Here is a 24,798-nt window from a genome sequence, read left to right as displayed (position 1 = left end):
CAAATGGCCTAGTAGTCACAAAAATAGACAGTTTTAGATTACAAAACGTGTAGTTCTCTGACTTAATATGTCAGGAAGAGGTCCCCTTTACCTATTCTTTACCTTCCTTTCAGGATGTAATTCTGTTGTGATTCAAGTATGTTTGAAAGACCTTTTTGTTGATTTCATTGTAAAAATTTAGGCTCTGAAAAAATTTTGGCAAATTTCCTCAGTCTTAAAACAGTTCCTTCCAGAATGCAAATGTGAAGAATTAAAAGCCAAACAAGGCTTTTTTTTTTTTCTTCTTCTTTTTTTTTGGGGGGGGGGGTCATCCTGGTAACTAATGGCTTTCACTATAGTGGATATGGCGCAAATAAAACTTCAAACTGAGCACTATAGACAGTGATAGAATGGATTTGTTGCATATGTTGACCAATATTGTTAATCTTGTGATTCAGTGATTGGCCTTATAATTGCAATTAGCATAGATATACTCGTGGTAGAAATACTATTTGCTACATAACTATAACTCATCTACCCTAAAAACTTGCCTATGCCTCCTGCTTCATTTTATTGTTGCTTCCTGTCTGTTTTCATGCTGTTGGTAAAGACGTACCCAAGACTGGTCAATTTACAAAAGAAAGAGGTTTAATGGACTTACAATTCCACATGACTGGGGAGGTCTCATAATCATGGTGGAAAGCAAGGAGCAGCAAGTCACCATGGATGGTGACAGGTAAAGAGAAAGCTTGTGCAGGGAAACATCTCTTTATAAAACCATCAGCTCTCATGAGACTTATTCACTATAATGATAACAGCACAGGAAAGACCATCCCCAGGATTCAGTTACCTCCCACTAGGTCGCTCCCACAACATATGGAAAATCAAGATGAGATTTGGGTGGGGGGACAGCGAAACTTTATCAACTATCATTGCTATTATCATTTTCATCATCCCTATTTTAAATAACCTGCTGAGGATTCCTAAATTGATAAATTCTTCCAACATCCAAGTTTAGAAGAGTACAGCTAAGATTTTGCCATAGATCTGTTTTCCCACGTAGACTCTGAAATGAAAATTTGTATGGAGGAAGCTTATTGAGGAGTGCTATGAGCAACACCACCTGTGAGGAAGTAAGTGGATGGAAGAAAAATTTGAGTAGAGAGACAGGTGCCTCTGACTTCTGACTTCAGTTGGACTGCTGGCGAGTTCTGGAGCTGTGATTGACCTTCAAAGTTGACTCCAGTTGAGCGAAGGGAAGCTTATATTTATGTTCTCATACTGACCAGTTATTAGATATGGACTGCCTGAAAGGACAGGGAATGAAAACTTGGGTGAGATAGCTTCGTTTATTTGAAAGCAAATCCTTCCCATTTGTGAAAGGAGGGATTAGACAGAGCATCATAACATTCATTGTAGTGGTCCAACCACAAATTTATCAATTGTAGAATAATGTTGTAACCATTCACCACTTAACCTCATCTGTAAAGCAAGGAGAATAATCATTTATTTTCTGACCGTTTTAGCTGTATGGTAAGAGCCTTTTAAAATTCACAGTCATTTTCTTTATTTTGGTATTGTTACAGATTTGGTGGTACAAGGTCCGTATATTATGTATTGGTGAAGTTTGAGATTTTAGTGTAATAATAACAAAAAAGTATGCATTGTAACCATTAGGTAATTTCTCATGCCTCAACCCTTCTCAACCTTCTATCTTCCAAGTCTTTAACGTCTATCATCCCACCCTACGTGTTTATATGTACACATTATTTAGCTCTTGCTTATAAATGATAACATAGAGTATATGACTGTTTCTGAGTTATTTCACTTAAGATAATAACCTCCAGTTTCATTCATGTTGCTGCAAAACACATATGAAACCGAAACAGAGCCCAAATAGCAAAAGCAATCCTAAACAAAAAGAACAAAGCTGGAGGCATCATATTATCTAGACTTTAAATTATACTACAAGGCTATAGTAACCAAAACAGTGTGGTACTGGTAGAAAGATAGCCATACATATATATATCTCAATGGAATGAAGTAGAGAACCCAGAAATAAAGCTACATGCTTACAGCCAACTGATCTTTGACAGAGTTGACAAAAATAAACAATGAAAAGAGATAGTCTCTTCTGCAAAGGGTTCTGGGAAAGTTGTAGAGCCATGTGCAGAGGAATGAAACTAGACCTATATCTCTTACCATATTCAAAAATTAACTAAAGATGGATTAAAGAATTAAATGTAAGATTTAAAATTGTTGAAAATCTAAAAGAAAACCTAGAAAGAAATTCTTCTGGACATTGGTCTAGGCAAATAATTCATGACTCAGGCCTCAACAAAACAAAAAGCAACAAAACAAAATTGACAAATGGGACTTAGTTAAACTGAAAATTTTCTGTATCGCTAAAGAAATAATCAACACAGTGAACAGACAGCCTACAAAATGTGAGGAAATAATTGTAAGCTATGCATCCTACAAAGGGCTAATATTCATTTTCTACAAAGAACTCAAACATCTCAACAAGAAAAAAAAATAAGCTAATTAAAAAGTGGCCAAAGGATATAAACAGACATTTTTCAAAAGAAGAAATTACAGTAATTTTCAAAAAGGACAATTCTAAACTGGTATAGCCAATTCAATGAAACCTCAATGCTGGAGTTTCAGCCAAGTAAAAACCTTAGGTTTGCCATTGGCCTATTAATCTCCATCTGTTCAATAGTTGGGAATCAACTCATGTCAGTAGGCAGCAGTGTGACCCTAAGAACTCCAATGAAGAGGTTTGTATATCTTCTTCATTGATTTGTACCAATATGATATAGTTCAACAGTCCATTTTTTTTTCTGTTTAAGAAAAAGCATTCCTGACCTTGACAATAAATAGTTGCCCAGTAAGGGTTGTATAGAGAGATTTTAATATAAGAAAATTGACAGAGATATGTGTGGGAGGGGGATAGCTGTGAGGAAGTAAAACACCTGAGTCAGATGTATTCAAAAGATAGACTTTATAATTTTATCCACCTAAATTTAGATGTAAAACATTTTCCTCATGATGAAAATTTATGTTCCACAATTGTGAACACACTTTACAATGGACCCCCAATTACTTCCACAGACTGGTATTCATGACCTGTGTAATCCCATCCTCCTGAATGTGGGTAGAGCCTGTGACTTGCTTCTAACCCATACACTATGGAGACTGATAAGATTTTACTTCTGTGATTACGTTACACAAGATCATAACTTCTGTCTAGGTATCAGACTCTCTAGCTTGCTCTCTCTCATATATTCACTTTCTGAAGAAATTTTCACCCTTGGATTTTGGTATTTGCAGGAAATTTTGGAAGAAATTTCCCATGACTATCAGGAGATGACTGTAATTGTTTATTAGTTTTTTTGTTCATTCTTTCAGACTTATTATATAAACAACGTCATCTGCAAACAGAGACAATTTTACTTCCCAATATGTGTATCTTTGTTTACTTTTCTTATCTTATTGCATTTGCAACAACTTCCAAAATGATGTTGAAAAGGAGTGGTAAGAGGAGACATCCTTGCCTTGTTCCCAGTCTTAGCGAGAAATCTTCTCATTTCTCACCATTAAGTGTGATGTTAGCTATACGCTTTCTGTAGATAGGTTTTTATCAAGTTGAGGGAGTTCACCTCTATTCTTAGTTTGCAGAAGTTATTTTTTTTCCTTTTTAACCCTTTTCTCGTTTGCCCCAAGAATACTTGGGGCAATAAGAATATATAAGAATACTTATAATGACTGAAAATAAAAGACATCATTCTATTTATAGCATTCTGGTTTTAGTAGTGGCATTTATTAATAGTAATGTTTCCATTTACAAAATGTACTAATTCTCAGTCACTGAAAATGTCAAATCCTAGAAAATGTAGCATTCTTATGTGTGATGTTTACATCATTCTCAAACATTTATTAGCTAAGGATTCATTTGATGAATCTGATTTTTCCAAAATAGTCATTTCTGATGATTCACATAATTCTGATGTTAGTCCTTTTTATAAATAACTCTAAGAACAGTTTTAATATTTTATTTTCACATTGAAAATCAGAATTGCTTTAGCTTCAAAGAGTCTGTTTATGTAAAATTAAATGAGCAATGACAGGGAGCTGCACATTTTTTTTTCTAAACGGAAAAAGAGTTAATCATGAATAGATGTATTTTTTCTAATGCTTTTCCTGCATCTATTGATATGATTATGTCATTTTTCTTCTTTAGCTTGTTGATATGATCAGTGACATTAATTAATTTACAAATTGTAAAGCAACCTTGCATATCTGGAATAAATTATACTTGGTTGTGGAGTATAATTCTTTTTATAAAGTGTTGGATTTGATTTTCTAATATTTTGTGGAGGATTTTTACGTCTATGTTCATGAGACACAGTAATCTGTAGTTTTCTTTTCTTATAGAGTCTCTGTCTTTTTTTGTTTTTGTTTTTGTATTAGAGTAATGCTAGCCTTGTAGGATGATTTCAGAAATATTCCCTTTGCTTTTGTCATCTGAAAAAGATTGTAGAGAATTGGCATAATTTCTTTCTTAACTGTTTGATATAATTCACCAGGGAACCAAACTGGGTCCAAAACTGTGCTTTCTGTTTTGGAAATGTATTAATTATCAATACTTTCCTTAAAATATATAGGTTTATTCAGATTGTCTTTGTCTTCTTTTGTGAGTTTAGCAGATTTTGTTTTTCACAGATTCAGTCCATTTCTTCTAGGTTTTCAAATTTGTGGGTATAGGTTTGTTAATAATATTTATTTTTTTAATGTCCTTGGTATCTGTAGAGATGCTCAATTTTTCATTTCTTATAATAGGATTTGTGTCATCTCTATTTTTTCTGTTAACCTGGATTATCAATTTTATTACCCTTTCCAAAAAACTAGGCTTTGGTTTTATTGATTTTCTATATTAATTTCATGGGCTTACATTCTATTATTTGTTATATATTTTCTTTTTTTACTTTGAATTTAATGTTCTCTTCTTTTTCTCATTTCTAAATATTTAATCTTAGATTATTAATTTTTAGGTCTTTCTGCTTTTCTAATACATATGTTCAATGCTATAAATGTCCCCCTAAGCACTGGTTTCATTGCATTTCACAAATTTCAACAAGTTGTGTTTTCATTTTCATTTAGTTTGAAATACTTTTAATTTTTCTTGAGATTTCTTCTTTGACCCATATTTTATTTAGAAGTGTGCTGTTTAATCTCTAAGTGTTTTGGGTTTTGCAGCTATCTTTCTGTTATTGATTTTTAGTTTAATTCTATTCTATGGTGGTCTGAGAAGAGACATTGTATGATTTTAATTATTTCGAGTTTTTAAGGTGTATTTTATAGCCTGGAAAATGGTCTACCTTGGAAAATGTATTAGGTAGTTTGAAAATAATGTGTATTCTATTGTTGTTGGATGGAGTAGTTGATAGATGTCAATTATATTCAGTTGATTGATGGTGCTATTGATTTAAACTAGGTCCTTACTTATTTTCTGCCTGATGGATTTGATTTTTTTCTGATAGAAAGGTGTCAACATCCTCAACCATAATAGTGAGTTCATATATTTCTACTTGTTCTATCATTTTTGGCCTTATTTATTTTGACACTGTTGTTAGGTGTCTACAACAGGAAGGATTGTTATATCTTCTTATAGGATTGACCCGTTTTTCATTATGTAATGCCCCTCTTTACTGCTGATAACTTTCCTTCCTCTGAAATCTGCTCTGCCTGAAATTAATATACCTGCTTCCACTTTCTTTTCATTAGTGTTGAAATGGCATATCTGTCTTCATTTCTTTACTTTTAACCTATATGCACTTTTATAATTTAAAGTAGGTTTCTCATAAACAACATATGTTAAGTCCTTCTTTTTTTAAATCTATGTAACAATCTCTGTCTTTTAACTGGTGTATTGAGATCATTAATATTTAAAGTGATTAATGATATAGTTAGATTAATAGCTACCTCCAATATTATAAAATATGTATTTGAACTTTGTGCCTGTTTCCTGGAACGCAGCTAAAACTGTTGGAATCTCTTAAGTGATAAGTGCCTTTTTGTATAGTAATGAGATGACTGATGGCTAGGGTTTCTTGCATAGCCTCAGGATGGGGGACTGGTTGCCTGGGGAAGCAAACATATGATTAGAAGGTTAAAGCTTTCTATTCTAACTCCCAACCTCCAGAATGGAGAGAAAGAGTAAAAGTTGAGGTGATCATCAATGGCTAGTGATTTAATTAATCATGCCTATGTAATGAAACTGCCACAAACCCAACAAGAGTGGTTTAGAGAGCTTCTGAATAATTGACTATGTGAAGGTGCCTAGAAGGTGGCATGCATGGTGAGATGGTTAGGCTCTGTGTTCCCACTCTAATCTCATCTTGAATTATAGTCCCGATAATCTCCACCTGTCACTGGAGAGACCAGGTGGAAGTCATTGAATTATAGGGGCAGTTTCTCCCATGCTGTTCTCTTGATTGTGAGTGTGTTCTCAGGAGATCTGATGGTTTTATAAGGGGATCTTCTCTCTTTGCTCAGCAATTCTCCTTCCTACCACTCTGTGAAGAAGGTGCCTTCTTTCCCTTTGCCTTCCACTATGATTGTAAGTTTCCCGAGTCCTTTACAATCACGCGGAACTGGAAGTCTATCAAACCTCTTTCCTTTTAAAATTACCAAGTCTCTGGTATTTCCTTATAGCAATGTGAGAACAGACTCATAGACCTAGTGAGGGCATAGAAACTCCATGTACTTTTCCTCCCAACGCATGTCCTGTGTATTTCTTCAGTCTGATGTCTATCTATATCCTTTGTAATGTCTTTTATAATAAATGCATAAATGTAAGTACAGCATTTCTCTGAGTTCTCGAGTCACTCTAGCAAATTAATTAAAACTGAAGAGGGTGTTGTGTGAATTCTAATTGATAGCAAGTCAATCAGAAGCACAGATCACAACATGGTGCTTGTGCCTGCAGTCTGAAGTTGGGGGAAAGGCTTGTGGGACTGAGCCTTTTCCTATTGGATCTGACACTACCTCCAAGTAGTCTCAGAATTGAATTGAAGTAAAGGATATCCTATTAGTGTTCACCAGAGAATTAAGTGGTTGTTGTTGAGGAGAAATCCCTATACCTTTTAGTGATTGGAGATGAAGTATTCTGCGTTGACTGTGCAAGAGTGGGAAAAATAGGTTAATTTTCCCAGTCTCTTCAGACTACCGTATTTGTTATTCTATTTGTTGCTCTTGTTCTTTGTTCCTATTTTGTTTTACACTTTTTTCTGCCTTTTGTGATTTCAGTTGAACGTTTTACATGATTTGATTTTCTCTAATTTCTCAGCATAACTCTAATACTTCTTCTTTTTCATGGTTACCCTAAAATTTGCAGTATACATTTACAAATTTAGTCTATTTTCAAATAACACTGTACCACTTCATGGGTAATGCAACTATCTTATGATAACAAAATAATTCTAATTTATTCATTCTATCCTTTGTATTGTTGCTGTCCTTTATTTCGCTTATTCATAAGGACTGTGAAAGAAAGATAAAATCTTGAGACTCCAAGTTTCCTGCGCCAAAAGGGAAAAGTTAAACTTGGAAGCCACGTCACGCACACACACACACACACGCACATGCACACACACGCACACACACACACACGCACATGCACACACACGCACACACACACACGCGCACACACACACACGCACATGCACACACACGCACACACCAGACTTGTCTTTTGTTCCTAAACTGATAGCTACAGATAGAAGGCCACATGTCTTCACAGGGGGCCCTCCTCACCTTAGCAATGTAAATTAATGACTTATCTTCATGGCATGAGACAAGGGAGATGAGAAATTAATTTCTGTTAACCCTGATATAAATGCATATTTAACTGCTTCCTCTACTCTATGTTTATTTTATCGTATGTAAGGTGCAGATTTGCTGAGTACAAGATGAATACATAATTGACTATATTTCCATCACCCCTCCTTTTCATGCAAGATGTGGATTCAGGAGAGGTAACCATATCTTTCCTTTTTTTCACTTTCTCATTTCCCCTCCTTCCTTCTTTTTCCCTTTAAATATTGAAAGTTTCAAACTCCTCTTCCACAAACGCATGAGCCACTGTTCCTATTTTGGCTCCTATCTCTTACACCCAGTTGCATCCTCAACTTTGTCAAAATATGTACATTGAGACTTTTCTCAGATACTTTTTTGTTGTTGTTTACAGCACATATGAGCATGCATACAGCTACACATTCACATACACAGACACCCCTATGTGCTATATACCTATGTGTGTATTTATATATACACACACCCATAGCCAAATACATTGTTGCTTTTATTTTGAATAAACTGTTATCTGTTACATCAATTAAGAATTTTTAAAAAGTTTTTATTTAGTTATTCCATCTCTGATACTCTTTCTTTCTTCACGTAGGTTTGAGTTTCTCACCTATGTTATTTGCCTTATCTTTAAATAACTTATTCTGAACTTTCTGACAAGGCGGGTTTACTAGCAATAAATGCCATTTATTTGTCTGAGAAAGTATTTCTCCTCCAATTTGTGAAGAATTAGGGTACAGAATTCCAGGTTAGTGTTTTGCTTTTTTTTTTCTGTCAACACTTTTATTCACTCCACTTTGTTCTTGCTTGCTTGATTTCTGAGGACAAATTGGATTTAATTCTTACCTTTGTATAATTCTTACCTTTGCTTCTCTATAAATGAGCCTTTTTTTTCTCCTGCGTTTTTTCAGGACTTGATTTTGTACAGTTTGAATATGATGTGTGTGTGTGTGTGTGTGTGTGTGTGTGTGTTTTACATGTATCCTGCTTGTTTTTCTCTGAGCTTCCTGAATCTGTGGTTTTGTGTCTTGCATTAATTTGGGAAAAATTATCAGTCATTATTGCTTCAAACTTCCTTCCTTCCTTCCTTCCTTCCTTCCTTCCTTCCTTCCTTCCTCTCTTTCTCCCTTTCTTTGTTCTCCTTCTTGTATCCCTATTATATTAGGTTGGAGCAAAAGTCATTGTGGTTTTTATCATTACTTTCAATGACAAAAATCATAATTACTTTTGTACCAACCTAATATGTATGTTACACCTTTTTTTGTTTGTTCCAAAGTTTTTGGATATTCTGGTGTATTTTTCGCAGTCAATTTTTTCTTTGCTTTTCAGTTTTTGACATTTGTATTGTGATACCCTACTTAAGCTTAGAGATTCTTTTCTCAACCATGTCCATGACTGAGCCCATCACAGCCATTTGTCATTTATGTTACGCGGTTTTTGATCTCGGTATTTCTTTTTTATTCTTTCTTAGGATTCTTCTCTCTCTACTTACATGGCCATATGATCTTTCATGCTGCTTACTTTATCCATTAAAGCTGTTAGAATAGTAATCACAGTTGTTTTCAACTTCAGGTTGGATAACTCCTATATCCATTGCATATCTGAGTTTAGTTTTGATGCTTGCTTTGTCTCTTTAAATGGTGTATTTTGCTTTTACTGTGCCTTGTGACTTTTTCTTAGTAGCCAGACATGATGTACCAGGTAGAAGGAACTGCTGTATGTAAGTCTTTAGTAAAACGTGGTGAGGTTTAGGGTAGGGAAAGCATTCTATAGTCCTGAGATTAAGTGTGAGTCTTTCAGCGAGCCTGTGCTTCAGAGCTCTCAACTTCACAAGTGCTTGTCAATTATCCTTCACCCCACTTGGGTGGGACAGAATGGTTAAACTGAGATAGAATGTGGTATTTTCCTTCCCCCACGTGAATTAAGCACTGAAAAATTCTAACAGTTTAGGCTCTAGTAAAATCATTTCTCTTGAGGGCAGAACTTATGAAGAAAAACTGAATGCTCTGGTCTATTTCAAAAGGCTACTTTTCTTCTCCCCCTACTAGAAGCATGAGGGATTTTTCTTAAGTATTCACTGTGAGAACTGGTTGAGCTCCTAGAGGTAAAACTCACAAAAGTATGGAAATCACCTATTATTTGGTCCCTTGGGAGTTTTTAACTCTCAGACCTGTCCACACTCAATCTCTAGGAATCCATCAATTACAATTAAGGGTTTCCTATCCCAGTAATGGTTCCTGCAGAGGTGGGTTTCTGCTCCGTTAAGTTGTGACTGTCTGTACTTGCCTGTCTGCCTCTCCAATTCTGGGGTAGTGGTTTACCCTGCGATCTCATTTCTCTGACGGATCTAAGAAGAGTTGATTTCTCAGTTTGTTCAGCTTTTTACTTGTTGGGAGGAAATGGTGACTTCTAAGCTTCCCACTTACCAGATCGGAAAACTGGGGGAGGGGCAGCCTTCCAAATGTGTGGAGTGATAGAAATAATCCGGCAACAAAGTGCCTCCCAAACAGGTTTTATTCAGCGCTCTCTGTGTTAGTGTCCCAGCTGCTCTCCCTCCCATTTCCATCATACCTGGTGCTGACAGTGATCATGGCTTTTTAGAATTCTTTGATAAAAATTGATTTACTTATCTACTTTTCTCACCAAAAATCCAGGGTTTGGCTTTCAGGCTGAAAGATAAGTGATGACACATTCATCCACCTTCTGGCTGCCAGGTTTTACTGATGTTATCCTTTCTTTTTCTCCCAGCCCTGAGCCTTTTAAAAAACAACAGGCCGGGCACGGTGGCTCATGCCTGTAATCCCAGCACTTTGGGAGGCCGAGGTGGGCGGATCGTCTGAGGTCAGGAGTTCAAGTCCAGCCTGACCAACATGGTAAAACCCGTCTCCCTAAAAACACAAATAATTAACTGGGCATGGTGATGCACACCTATAATCCCAGCTACTTGGGAGGCAAAGACAGGAGAATTGCGTGAACCCAGGAGGCGGAGGTTGCAGTGAACCCAGATTGCGCCACTGCACTCCAGCCTGGATGACAGAGTGAGACTCCATCTCAAAAACAACAACAACAACAACGACAACAACAACAACAAAACCTCTTCAGTGTATATTTAATAAAAATTCAGGAGGAAGCAAGTTAAATGGGGATACTCAGTCTGCCATTTTAACTCTTATTCCTTGAGACCCCCTGGGAAGAATCCTTCTAGTCTGTCCGCAGTGAAAATAGAACAGTTGTTCACAGTTCTCTCTGCAGGCTGTTCCCTTGTGTCTGCAAGAGATTTATGAAATAGCCCAACACACCCTGTTCTGTTGGTGAAATATATTAATAGAAACCCTTTTAAGAAGTTTTTTAAGGAAGCAGCTATTAACAACTTCACATAAAGGAGTTCTTACTGGGGAAATGGAAAATTATGGACATAAAAATAGAACTTAAAATATTTAATATACCAGATGGATAAACTTTATAAGCATGAACTTTAGGTGAGGATTTTATTGTCATTTTAATTCTTTAACCTTTCTTTAGAGTTCAGGACTAGACAAAGAAACTCATGAAGAAAATAAAGTTAAGGGCCTCTTTTTCATTTTCAAGAAGGCCCTTACAGTGTTCCAGAAACCCCAAGATTCCTTCTCTCTTTTGTATCTTCACCTCTCCCCTTTTGTGTCCACATATTTCTATGACTACATGGACATACCTGTACATATACACGTGAATAGATGATTGATTAGATACAGACATACATACACCAATGACAGATAGCTAGATATACATATATACCTTAATTGGAAACAAATTCAAAAGTCTGTACCTGAGATCCTTTGTGATTGTTAAATATGATTTTTAGGCAAATGGCTGCTGTGATTGACCTTAAGTTCAGGAAAAGGAACCCCTCTGAAAACACTGATGGAATCACAATGAGCGAACTTCCTGATACATGTCTTTCTTCTTCCCTTTGACTGAGGAGGATTGTATATAATGTTTACTCTTTGCTGAAGCGGCTTACCAACTTCAAAAGTGGAGGAAAAAAGTAAGGAAATCCTGGCATCACTTTGTAATAGCCATAATAGGTGAGATAGCAGGAATGGGGATAAAATTACAAGTAACCTGAATACTTTATATTGAAAAAACTTGAAGAGGACATGTATAGTAGATTTAATGTTATTTGCTATTTCCATTATTTTACAAATACAAATGAAATCTTTTTTTCTAGTACTATAATAATCATCGTGGGAAATACCATTATATAATTTAATCTTTGTCATGAAGATGTAATAAATAGTTCATGAAAACAAGATACGTATACTTAAAAGTTCTAAAATAATGTTAGGTAATATATAAAGGAACAAAAAAGATATAGTAACAGATGCGATTTTTATAAACACTGTGGAGCTGAGATGGAAGGAATTTGTGGTAATTTGAGATAGAAGGAATCTCACCCCTACACTTTTGGTAAGAGTGAGATTTAACACATGTTTTCAAGAGAAATTGATGTGGACAGACAGTCCAGATTAGCAGGTTATATGAATATGGTGCTGAGATGGGGATAAAATGGGTTGATGATGTAGTTAACTTTTAAATAAACATACATAGTTTTATTGTGCAAATTTAATAATCAGTATATATTGGTGAGGATATTTTAAGTTCCCTGAGACAAACAGATAAATAAAAATAACAAAAACAAACACAACTACTACATAAGGATTAGATCATGTCCCATTATATCCCTAACGGAAAGCAGTGACAGTAGGTCACCCTCTTTCCAATATCCAGCAAAATGCCTTTTCTATAATCGATAGTAAGAAAAAAAATTGTCTCATAGAATAAAATAGGAGAAACTGATGCCTGCTTAGTCTTTAGGATTATAAGGGCTCATGAGCTACATGTCAAGTAATTAGAGTAATCAAGATGCAGCCACTGACTTTAATTAAACTGTACAGCACTGAGTGAGGAGTAATAAACTTATATAAAATAAAAGTGGGTAGGATTTAGGGTCAGTCTGCATTGCATATTAATCCGATGTTGAGTGTTCTCTCTCAAAACACATAGTCATAAAGAATATATTCAAAAGCTGCCCAAACATCTTGTCAGTTTCAGTTATGACAGTAGCCATCTGGACACTCCTGAACGGCTGCAGGTGTGGCATCACATGGCCATGGTGAAACTTACTGAAGAATGAACATATGATTTAATTCATTTTGACTTTGAATTAGAATTAAAAGTCTAACTCCTGGAAATATGGGGTCAATCCCACTGATGGTGTTTATTTTGTTGTCTTGAAGAAAAATCTTCTGCAAATAGGAATTAAGAGCTTTGTTCTAAGATAATTATGTTGTGTATTCATTTACTCATCAACCATTTATTGAGTGTCTGTTATGTGCTAGGCCTAGTAAAACACTGGTGAAATTTGAAGTTTTTATCCTCATGAAACACAGAGGCTAATGGAGGAACAGAGAATAAACCAAGTAGACAAATGTGAAGTTGTATATTGTATTTAGTACTAGGATGGTGAAAAAAAATAAAGTACATAAGGTACATGTGTGGTGGTGGGGGATGCTTATTTATGGTCATGAGGGAAAACACCTCTAGAACAATAACCTTTCAATAAATGCTTAAACATTAATAAGTTGGCCAATGAAAATCCAAGGCAGAAGAACAGGTAGGGAGGAGAATATTCCAGGCAGAAGGAATACCATGTGAGAATGCCCTGATACAGAATAGAGCTTAGCATATTTACCCTTTAAAAGGAGTCCATTAGGTTTGCAGTAACACAGGCAATAGGAGAGAGGGATAAAATGAAAAGGAGGGAGAGGAAGAGTTAGGACACATAGCTACTGTAGGCACTGGTTAAGAGTATAAGTTTTGTATAAGAGTATTGTAGGCCCTGGTTAAGAGTGTAAGTTTTATACTCTATTGTAACAAAAGAGGAGAGGGATAAAATGAAAAGGAGGGAGAGGGAGAGTTGGGACACATAACTATTTTAGGCCCTGGTTAAGTGTATAAGTTTTATACTCTATTGTAACAAAAACCAATAAAATATTTTAATCAAAAGAGTGACATAAATTCTTTTCATTCAAAAATATTTATTGAGATCCTTAAGGTGTGCCTGGAGCTGTTTTCAGTTTTTGGTATATATTAGTGAGATAAAACACACACACATTCTAGCCTGTTTTGGATGTGAGTTTGTGTCCTACTTTGTGTACAGGGGATGGAGACAGACAACAGACAGTAGGAATAGTAAATAATTAAACTCTATGGTGTCAGGAAGTGAGGAATCCTCTAGATAAAACAAAACACAGAACTAGAGAAGAAAAGTCAGGAATGTCAGGAATGTCAGGAATGGGAGGCGAAGATAACCTGCAATTTTAAGTAAAGCAGTCAGAGTAGCCTTATGTATTAAATTATGGATCATAAAGAACCCTGTTTTAGATATTTGGGTTTTCTTTAGACTGTGAAACTGAGACAATTAAAATGCTTTTTTCTCTCCTTAATATAAAACAAATTCTGTTTATATCAAGATTGCATATAAGTGTGATTGTAACTGTGACCATTGTTTCATCGACGTTAAGCCTCCTGTTGGGTTTTGCATGGCTGTGATTCATTGACTGATTGAATGCTATTGTTTTTTGCTTGCATTTGGTTCTTGCCACACTGTTTGAATGAAAGATAGTTTAGAAATATATGCTTTTGATTATATGGTAGAAAAAAATAGTTTCATTATTATACTCAATGGATTACTCAAGTCACCAGACAATCAGATCTCAAAAAATTGGCTAATTCAGTAAATAACAGCAGAAGGGAGTCAATTGCTTAAACATTTTAGTATCTTTTATTACTGAATATTGGTTGTGCAATCATGAATTCAGGTCTGATTAGAAAACAGCAAGACTGTTCTGCAGAAAATTTTAAACTACTCGTTCCTAAATTAAGATCAATTCCTATATTGAGGGCAATGTTTGGTTAAGAATTTCATTTTCCACATCATTTGTCTTTCCTTCAGCAATTACATGTGCTTATCAGATGGTTATTTTTGTGATACAACATGATTCTGTGGTTCAATTTTAAATATTTGTTTTGTTATGGTATTATGAATATTTAAAGTGAATTCCAGCTGACAGAACTTATCAGTTGAAGCCTAAGTTAAATTTTAAGTCAATAAAGTGGCTTGCCCTTTTTGTTATTAATTCACTTATGTATTCACTTATTAAGTTTCTATTACAGAATAAGTCCATGGCTAGGTGGTCACGAATCAAAAATTTAAAAAGACAAAATATTTACTTTGGGAGACCACCTCCTTCATTTTGAGAGCATTTTTAATTGATCATGGGAAGCCCAACTCTTTCTGAAATCCTTAAAATGATGAAGGAAGGGAAAAGAAAAGGAATCAGTGTGACTGAAGTAGAGAAGAAGAAAGCAAAGTCAGCTCTAGGACCAACGGAACTCTGTTCAAGCATGCTCAACTAAGAGGGTGATTGCGGACTAAAATACATCTCATGTTTCACTCATGAAGCTCTACACAGCATTGTTTCCCCTCCCAAAAGGGGTGACTTTTTCTAATTTTCAAAAAGCTCCTGTGGGTTAATGATGACCCTGTTCAGCCCTTACATTTGGTAATATTCATATCTAGTATTTATCGAGTTTTAGTATGTGTCAGGAAGTATGTTTTGTGTATAATATATCATTTATTTTATCTGAACAATCTAACAAGGGAGATACTGTTGTTATCCCCATTTGACAGAGGAGAAAACTGTACCTCAGAGAGAATGTAATTTGTTTAAGCATACCCAGCTACTAGAACCAAATTTAGAGCTAGGCTTTTTGTTTCTAGGACTCACTGATTTTAATCACCATGCTAAAGCATGATGTACACAAACATGCACACACAATTTGCTAATTATTTGCAGCTAAAGAGTATTTATGCAACATCTGTGACTAGCAGAGAATGCAAATGGCCAGGAATCCTGTGTTTAGAACTCAGTAACACTAAGCAGGAGTAAATTGATGTTATGGTATTCTTGGTTACACTGCTCTATTAATTTATAGCAGACTCTGACTTTATTACGGTAAATAACGTATTCATTAAAATGTTTAAACACTCATGAATGAAGAGAAGAGGCATTAGAAATGCACTCTGCTAGCATAACCAACAAAGCAATGCAATCTTTTCACTGCATTAGGGAATGCTGGGGAGGTGATCTCCCTGCTTTCAGACTGACTCTTTCAGCTTGTTTTGTCTTTGGCAGTCAAGCCCCCTATCCATACCACTGAGGGTAACTAAAGAGAGCTATTTATTTGGGATAGAAAAACCAGTAACCTCTTGGTGGAATAAAGTGATTAAGAAGTAATGTAAGCCTTCAAGAAGAAAAAGTTTGTTCTGGATTGGTTTAGGTTAATCCACCACAGGGAAATATTGAATAGTTCTTCATTCCCAATGTATGAAAAAGACAACTATGTTCTGAGCAGAGGAATGAAAATGTGCATGTTTTATGAATGTCAGGTAAGGCCTGGTGGTGCAGAAAATTTTTATTTGAGATTCTAATTCCATATGCTTAAGATCATCCTCTCTAGTGAAGGGTAGCTCCTGGGTGTTCCTGACATAAAAATATCAGGCATTCTTTTTTTTTTTTTTTTTGGCTGGCAAGTTAAAATACACAAAATGGAGGTAGTTTTAGAAAATAAGACATTATCTTTAGCTAATATTTAATCATCCTTGTAGGTCTTTGAGTAGCACCCTTGATGGTAATATGGCTGTAGATGCACAATGAGTTATATAAAGCAGAGAACATTTAGGTCACTATGATGATGTGGGCTACAAGAACCCCGTGATGACAGTGGTAACAGAGAGAAGACAGATGTGAGAGAAATGACATTTCATATTGACATGACTTGACAATCCTTAATTGGATGTAAGAGATAGAGGAGAGAAAATAGTTTTTTTATTTTTATTTATTTATTTATTTTTTTCTGGTGCATCCCATCATTTGTTTAAGAAGTAAGTATTTACCACCTATTATGTCCCAGGCACTAGGATAGAGTGCTGGTCCTATTGCTAAATTTTCTGAAACTTCCACTGACTCAGCTGGAACTACCATCATGTGCCATTGTCAATTTCCTCACTGCTTTAATTGCCCCCAGAATCAAAATTAAATGGTTACTCCTTTTCTATCATCTGCAATTCTCCTTTCAGTGTTCCTCACTGGGAGAAGCCAACAAATAGTCAGATGGCCTTGGGGGTCTGGTATGTACTTTTCAGGCCTTCAACTCTGGTAGTACAAAAACACGTAGGAAGGAGAATGTAAAACTTAAGCCAATGAGAAGTACTGGACAAAAAGGTATTGTGATCACATCACAGTTTGGTGGAAATGATTACTCTTTTGATTTTTCTCATACCTCATCAACTGTTCCTCCTTGGTTCTCTTGGCTGGTTCCTTCTCATTATTCTAACTTCCAAATATGGTAGTGACCTAGCACTCAGACTTCAGAACTACATTCTTACTACACTTATACTTGAGGGTGTCTTCTCCAGTCTCCTGGTGATAAATATGATTTGTAAATTGAAATGTTTAGATCTTCAGTTCCAAGCACTCCTCCAAAACTACACACTTCTATATTCTATCAGCCACTTGAACACTCCTAATGGCAGACTAATTAGCACTTCAAACCTGGCATATAACAAAACAGACCTCTTGACTTTCCTTTCCTCCACAAACCACCCTGATTACAAGCACCAGTAACAACAAAAACACACAACAAATGACTCTGATAGTCCTCCAGTTTCATAGAGTCAAAAAGGCTAGTGGTGTCATCTTCCCAGCTGCTGAGGCTGAATACCTTGTGGTCATTTCTGATGCCTCTATTTTCCTCACAGTGTGCAATGTACATGTCATATGTCAACACATCCTGTCTGCTCCACCTTCAAGATGGATCTAAAGTCCTGGAGGTCTATCCTCTTTAGCTCTCCACAATGACCCTATAGTCCAAGCTGCAGATACTTTTTGTTGGGGCTATTTCAAAAGACTCATACTGATTTTGTCTTTTGTCACTCTTAATAGTACCTACAAGGTCTACTGTGTGCAACAGCCAGAGTCCTTCTCAAAATTTGAAGTGGTTCAGTAACTTTTCTGCTTGACTTCCTTTAATGGATTCCCATCTCATTCAAAATAAATTTCTAAGACCTTAACATGGCCTATAAAGTCCCCTGTCTTCTGCTCCCCTGCCACCATCACTTCTCTGATTTAACGTTTTACTGCTGTCTTAATCACTCATGATATTCCATTCACACTACTTTCTTGCTGTTCCTCAATGTAATAAGCATATTTCAAGCTTTTGCAATTGCTCCTCCTTGTCCCTGGAATGTTCTTTTCCCTGTTCTTTATAGAAGAGAATGCTGTTTCCTGGTACATCTCCATCAGAGCTCTTTTGGGTCAGTCGCCAGATGCATTGTCAATGAGCAGTGATATTTTGAAAGGAATCTTCTTTTTCTTTCTCAACAGTAGGCTTAAAATAGCCAATAAACTATGCTATAAACATATATACTGTTATCCAGGCTTTTTGTTTTCTCTTGTATAGAGCACAGGGGGAGAAGATTTAGTGTAATTCTTAAGGGCCCTAGGATTTTCAGAGAAGTAAATGAGCATTAGCTTCAACTCAAAGTCACTACATGAATAGGCTTCTAATGACAGAGCTCAGCCTGTCTTTTGAAGCTTTGAAGCCAAGCATTGACTTTTGCTAACTATAGAAGTCCTAGATGGCATCTTCTTCCAAGAGAAGGCTGTTTCATCAACATTGAAAATTTGTGGTTTAGTGTATCCCCTTTCATCAATTATCTTAGCTAGGACTGAGTAACTTGTTGCAGCTTCTACATCAGCACTTGCTGTTCACCTTGCACTTTTACGTTATGGAGATGGGTTTCTTTCCTTAAACCTCACAAACCAACCTTTGCTTACCTCCAACTTTTCCTCTGCAGCCTCCCCACCTCTCTTAGCCTTCAATAAAATTGAAGAGAGTTAAGGATTTGCTCTGGATTAGGCTTTGCCTTAAGGGATTGATTGATCCCTTAAGGGGGATCAATGGCTTGATTGATCTATAACATTCTCCATATCAGCAATAAGACTATTTTTCTTTCTCATCATTTGTGTGTTCACCAGAGTAGCACATTTAATTTCCTTGAAGAACTTTTCCCTTGCATTCACAATTTGGCTAACTGTCTGGCACAAGAGGCCTAGCCTTCAGTCTGTCTCACTTTTTGATATGCCTTCCTCACCAAGCTTATTGATTACCAGCTTTGGATTTAAATTGAGAGATGTGCACTTTCTTCCTTTCACTTGAACACTTAGAGGCCACTCATCAGGTAATGAATTAGCCTTATTTCTATATTGTTGTGTCTTAGGAAATGGGGAGGCACAAAGAAAGAGAGAGAGATGAGGGAATGACCAGTTGGTGGAGCAGTCAGCACACATATGTTGATTGATTAAATTTGCCATCTTATATGGGTGCAGTCTGTGGCACCTCAAAGCAATTACAATAGTAACATTAAAGATCACTGATTACAGATCACCATAACAGATATAATAATAACGAAAATATTTAAAATATTGCAAGAATTACAAAAATGTAACACAGATAATTAAAGTGAGCACATTATTAGAAAAACAGTGCTGATAGACTTGCTCAAAGCAGGGTTGGCACAAACCTTCAATTTTTAAAAAACACATTATCTGCAGATCACAGTAAAGCAAAGTGGAATAAAATGAAGTATGTCTATATGTACTTGAATGAATGAATATATGAGTGAATGAGTGAATGCGGTATGAAGGATGAATTAATTTGGAGGGATTACAGAATGGGTGCATCTTGAAATGAGAAGTTATTGTTGCATGATGTTTGCTTGAACTAGGTAATGGAAGGAAGGAGGTATATGTTTTCAAGAGGTATTTATAACATAAGGGGCAAACATTTGGTGGTCAGTTGAATGTAAGTGGCAAGGAAGAGTGAAATGTTAAGGATGCCACCTAGATTTCTGGCTTTTGCAGGTGGATTAATAATTATGGTATTTTTCTAAAAAAAAAAAAAAAAAGGAATGAAAGGGAAACACATTTTAAAGGAACATCATCATTTCAGTTTTACATGTTTAATTTTAACTTTGTGCATCCAGACCCAACTTCTACACATAAGGAACAATTACCTGAATGATTCAAACCCCTAGATTAATCTCAAAACACTGATAATGAGGAAGCTATTTTTGTTGTTTGTCTCTAGGGTTCTTGGCGAAATTAGAAAAAACTACTAGAGGCATCCTTCTTACTCTTTATTTTTGTTTTTATTTTTTATTATACTTTAAGTTCTAGGGTACATGTGCACAACGTGCAGGTTTGTTATATATATATATATATACATGTGCCATGTTGGTGTGCTGCACCCATTAACTCGTCATTTACATTAGGTGTATCTCCTAATGCTATCCCTTCCCCCTCCTCCCACTCCATCACAGGCCTCGGTGTGTGATGATCCCCTTCCTGTGTCCAAGTGATCTCATTGTTCAGTTCCCACCTATGAGTGAGAACATGTGGTGTTTGGTTTTCTGTTCTTGTGATAGTTTGCTGAGAATGATGGTTTCCAGCTGCATCCATGTCCCTACAAAGGACATGAACTCATCGTTTTTTATGGCTGCATAATATTCCATGGTGTATATGTGCCACATTTTCTTAATCCAGTCTGTCACTGATGGACATTTGGGTTGGTTCCAAGTCTTTGCTATTGTGAGTAGAGCCGCAAGTACAGAATCTGTTTTTCTTCTTCTAACACACCCAAGACTCTTTCCTCTCTCAAAGTCTGCTTTAAGAACACGTCTAAAACAAATCACTTACACCATACTGTGAGTTTAAGTCAATGAAACATTATCAGGCTCATTTGTGACTACATAATACAATTCTCTACCCCTGTTTTTACCCAAAAACATTTCAAGCAAGAGTAAGCAGATAGGTAAGATTACTATAGGGATAGAAGCCCATCTGTTATGTAGGGTGTTGTAATTATTGAATGACTATTTAAACCTTTGTTTAACACAGGGGATTAACTCTGGGTCCATCTTGATTAATTTCAGAGAGATGAATAGCCTGTTTAACCTCATTTTCAGTTGCCCAATGAATAGACGCTCAACCCCAAGAATTCCAACCTGGAACATGCAGGTGGATAAAATCATTATAGAAATAAAGACCTATCTACCATCCGTGTGATTATATCAATCTCCAGGACAATTTAAACCTTTTTTTTAAAATACTTAAGATAAACTCTAGGTTTATTTTAATAATCTCAGCTATGTACGTATCTGGTTGCCTGGGAGATATATTATGGCTTCCTCTGTTGGCATGTCAAGAAAAGAAATTGCTTAGCAATAAAAGTTTGAAAGGGTGAGGACTGATGTAGTAAAGCTTTTATGATAAATCAATGTTTGCAATGTCTTTTTGAAATGAGGGGTTGCATCCCAACAGGGATGGCTATGCTAGAAATGAAAACTACCATTCTGATTAAAATAGCGTAATAGAGAAAATTGAATTAAATGTTAATTATGTTCAAATAAACAAGTATTCACATAGCAAAAAACCAAAGATAGTTCTCTTCTGCCCCGAACCCCCACCCTTTAAGCCAAAGTGTTTATTTATGCATCTGAGAGATATTTATTTAGCCTCTACCTATTTGATAATTTTGGGCTGATACTATGGGAAATACTGAATGTGAATATTCTACATTTGCTGCATTTGAGAGCCTCTTAGGTTATTGCCTGAAACAATATGTTTCTATAACTTCAATATAATATGTAATATAGTAAACATCCAGAGAGTCACACAGTCCTGTGGGAATTCAGAAAGAGAGATTACTTCTGACTGGGGTAGAGTGGTGAGGAAAATTTATATGATCTTAGAAAAGGCAGCATTGGAGCTGGGCTTTGAGGGATAAATAGTATAGACAAGCATTAATGAAAAAGGCACAGAGCACCTGATGAGAGTATTATAAAGAAATTCATGGAGGCAGAAAATCATTGTACACATATAGGGTTACATAAGTTCACTTTGGCTGGACCTCAGAGTACATGAAGAAGAATTTGGGAGAAAGTCTGCAAGAGAGCTAAAGGTGGAATGATAAATTACTTTACTTGGTTGTTTAGACATTTGGTCTTAACTTCTTATGAAGCTTGGAATTAGAGAATTTAGTTTCCTGATTGTAATTCTGACGTCTTAATAACTACTTGTGGGGAATTTGATAAGATCTCATTATTTGGGGACATCAAAATATTTACCTACCCAATGAAGAAGCTAAGTTGGAGTGTCCTTCTTGTTTAAGATTCCTTCAAGCATTCAAACTGAGATTTGATGTTTTTCCCCCTTACCCTCATGTGAAATGTGTTACCAGTTTAATTTTGTAGACTTTCCTCAAAAATTGCATTTTCTTCAGTGCATACTTGATGTTCATTCCTGCTGACCTTCCCCTGGTGTAAAATTTAGATTCTTTGGCTTTGGCTCCCACCTGTTTCTTCAGTGTCATCGGCCTTCAGGACCTATACCTAAAGTGCTGTCGTAGCACAACATTACTAGAAGTTACCTAAACCTCTGTCCTTATCTGCGCTTTTGCAGCATTGCTCATGCTTTGCTTAGAATGTCCTTTCTGCCAGTCTCTTTCTGTGCTTAAGAAAGTCCTTATCTACTTCCACAAACCCAGTTCAAATACTATTATTTTCCTTGTGTCTCCCTTCCACTCCAGCATTTTTTCATTTTATATTTCAAGAGCACTTTAAAACTACCATGTTTAGTTTTGCTTAATAAGTGTGTGTGTGTTCACTAAATGATAAATTTTTCGGTATATTTATCCCTCAAAGCACCGAGTTTAGTGATGTGCATGAAGGAGGTGCTCAAGCTAATGCTTGAGCAGATAAATAAATGACAAACAATACAAACAGATAGAAAACATTGAAGCTTTACAACCGTGACAGAGACATACATTTTAGTATACACTATGTCAGTTTCCTTTCTAATCTGTGAACAACACTCTACTATGGAGTGTTATGGCCTTGCACTTTACAGTCGAAGAAGCCAGAACAATATATTATAGTCCTATTAATTGTGTGCACATTATTGTACAACAGATCTCTAGAACTTTTTCATTTTGGATGACGGACACTACACTCATTGAAACGCAACTGCACATTTTTCCCTCCCCCATCTCCTGACAACCACTTTCCTACTTTCTATGATTCTAGATACCTCCCATACATGGAATCATTCAGTATTTGTCTTTCTGTGAGTGCTTGTTTAACTTAGCGTAATGTCTTCCAGGTTTACTGTGTGGCAGCATATGATATGATTTTTTTCTTTCAAAAAGCTGACTAATATTTTGTTGTATGCATAGGTCACATTTTCTTTATTTGTTCTGTTGATGGACATTTATGTTGTTTCCACTTCTTACTATTATTAATAATGTTGTGTGGGAGTGAAAAAGAAACATATTTTCTGTAGCCATGGCAAAATTCGTGGCTGAGATCGTATGACAAAAGATGGATTAACAAGAGGAAAGCATAATAACTTTATTTAATGTTTTATGTGACACAGGAGCCTTAATAAATGAAGACCCAAAGAAACAGCGAGAACTGCCTATTTTTTTTCTTCAACTTCTATTTTAAGTTCTGGGGCACACGTGCAGGATGTGCAGGTTTGTTACATTAGTAAACGTGTTCCATGGTGGTTTGCTGCACAGATCAACATTATCACCTAGGTATTAAGCCCAGCATCCATTAGCCATTATTCCTGATGCTCTCCCTCCCAACCCCCAACATGTCCCAGTGTGGGTTGTTCCCATTGTTTAGCTCCCACTTATGAGTGAGAACATGCAGTGTTTGCCGAGAATAATGACTTCCAGCTCGATCCATGTCCCTTCAAAGGACATGATCTCATTCCTTTTTATGGCTACATAGTATTCCATGGAATATCTATACCACATTTTCTTTATCCAGTCTGTCATTGATTAGCATTTGGGTTACTTCCATGTCTTTGCTATTGTGAATAATGCTGCAATGAACATATGTGTACATGTATCTTTATAATAGAATGATTTCTATTCCTTTGGATGTATACCTAGTCATGAGATTGCTGGGTCAAATGATATTTCTGCTTCTAGATCTTTGAAGAATTGCCACACTGTCTTTCATGATGGTTGAACTAATTTACATTCCCACTAACAGTGTAAAAGCTTTCCTTTTTCTCTGCAACCTCAACGGCATCTGTTGTTTCTTGACTTTTTGATAATCGCCATTTGACTGGAGTGAGATGGTATCTCATTGTTTTGATGTGCATTTCCCTAACAGATCTGTGTATTTTTATGGACAGTCATGCAGAAGTATGATTGGAGGACAAAAGGGTGAGATCTAATAGTAATAACCAGAGGGTCAGGAGGGGAGAGGGTGCTTAGTAAGGCAAGTTTGTCTGGTTTCTTCTTAGGGCCTCTGTGTGACATTCCTTCCCCCTGGGGATAGAGGAATACACGAGTCACATGAGGATCTTCATGGGAGAAGAAAGAGAGAAGGTTAGAGATCACCTTCCTAGGTGTTATGACCTGCTTCAGGGGAGAAAGGGGGAAGAGGTCAGAGAAACCATCTGGTTTCTGTTGTTTTTTCAATTTTCAAAGTGCCTTTTTTTAGGTGTAGTGTTTTTTGTACCTCATCAGCTGCAAGGAACGTGGAAGTGCAAATATTTCATCAAGATACTGCTTTAGATTCTTTTGGATAAATATCCAAAAGTGGTATTGCTGGATCACATGGCAGTACTATTTTAAATATTTTGAGATACCACCAGATGAATTTTCATAGTGTCTGACCCATTTTACAGTCCCTCCAACAGTGAATAAGGATTCAAATTTCTTTACAACCTCACCAACTCTTGTTATTTTCAGTGTTATTGATAATGGTCA

This window comes from Trachypithecus francoisi, unplaced genomic scaffold, assembly GCF_009764315.1.
Source record: "Trachypithecus francoisi isolate TF-2019V2 unplaced genomic scaffold, Tfra_2.0 Lachesis_group8, whole genome shotgun sequence".
NCBI lineage: Eukaryota > Metazoa > Chordata > Mammalia > Primates > Cercopithecidae > Trachypithecus > Trachypithecus francoisi.
The sequence above is the reverse complement of the archived record's forward strand: the minus strand, read 5'-3'. Positions refer to the sequence as shown.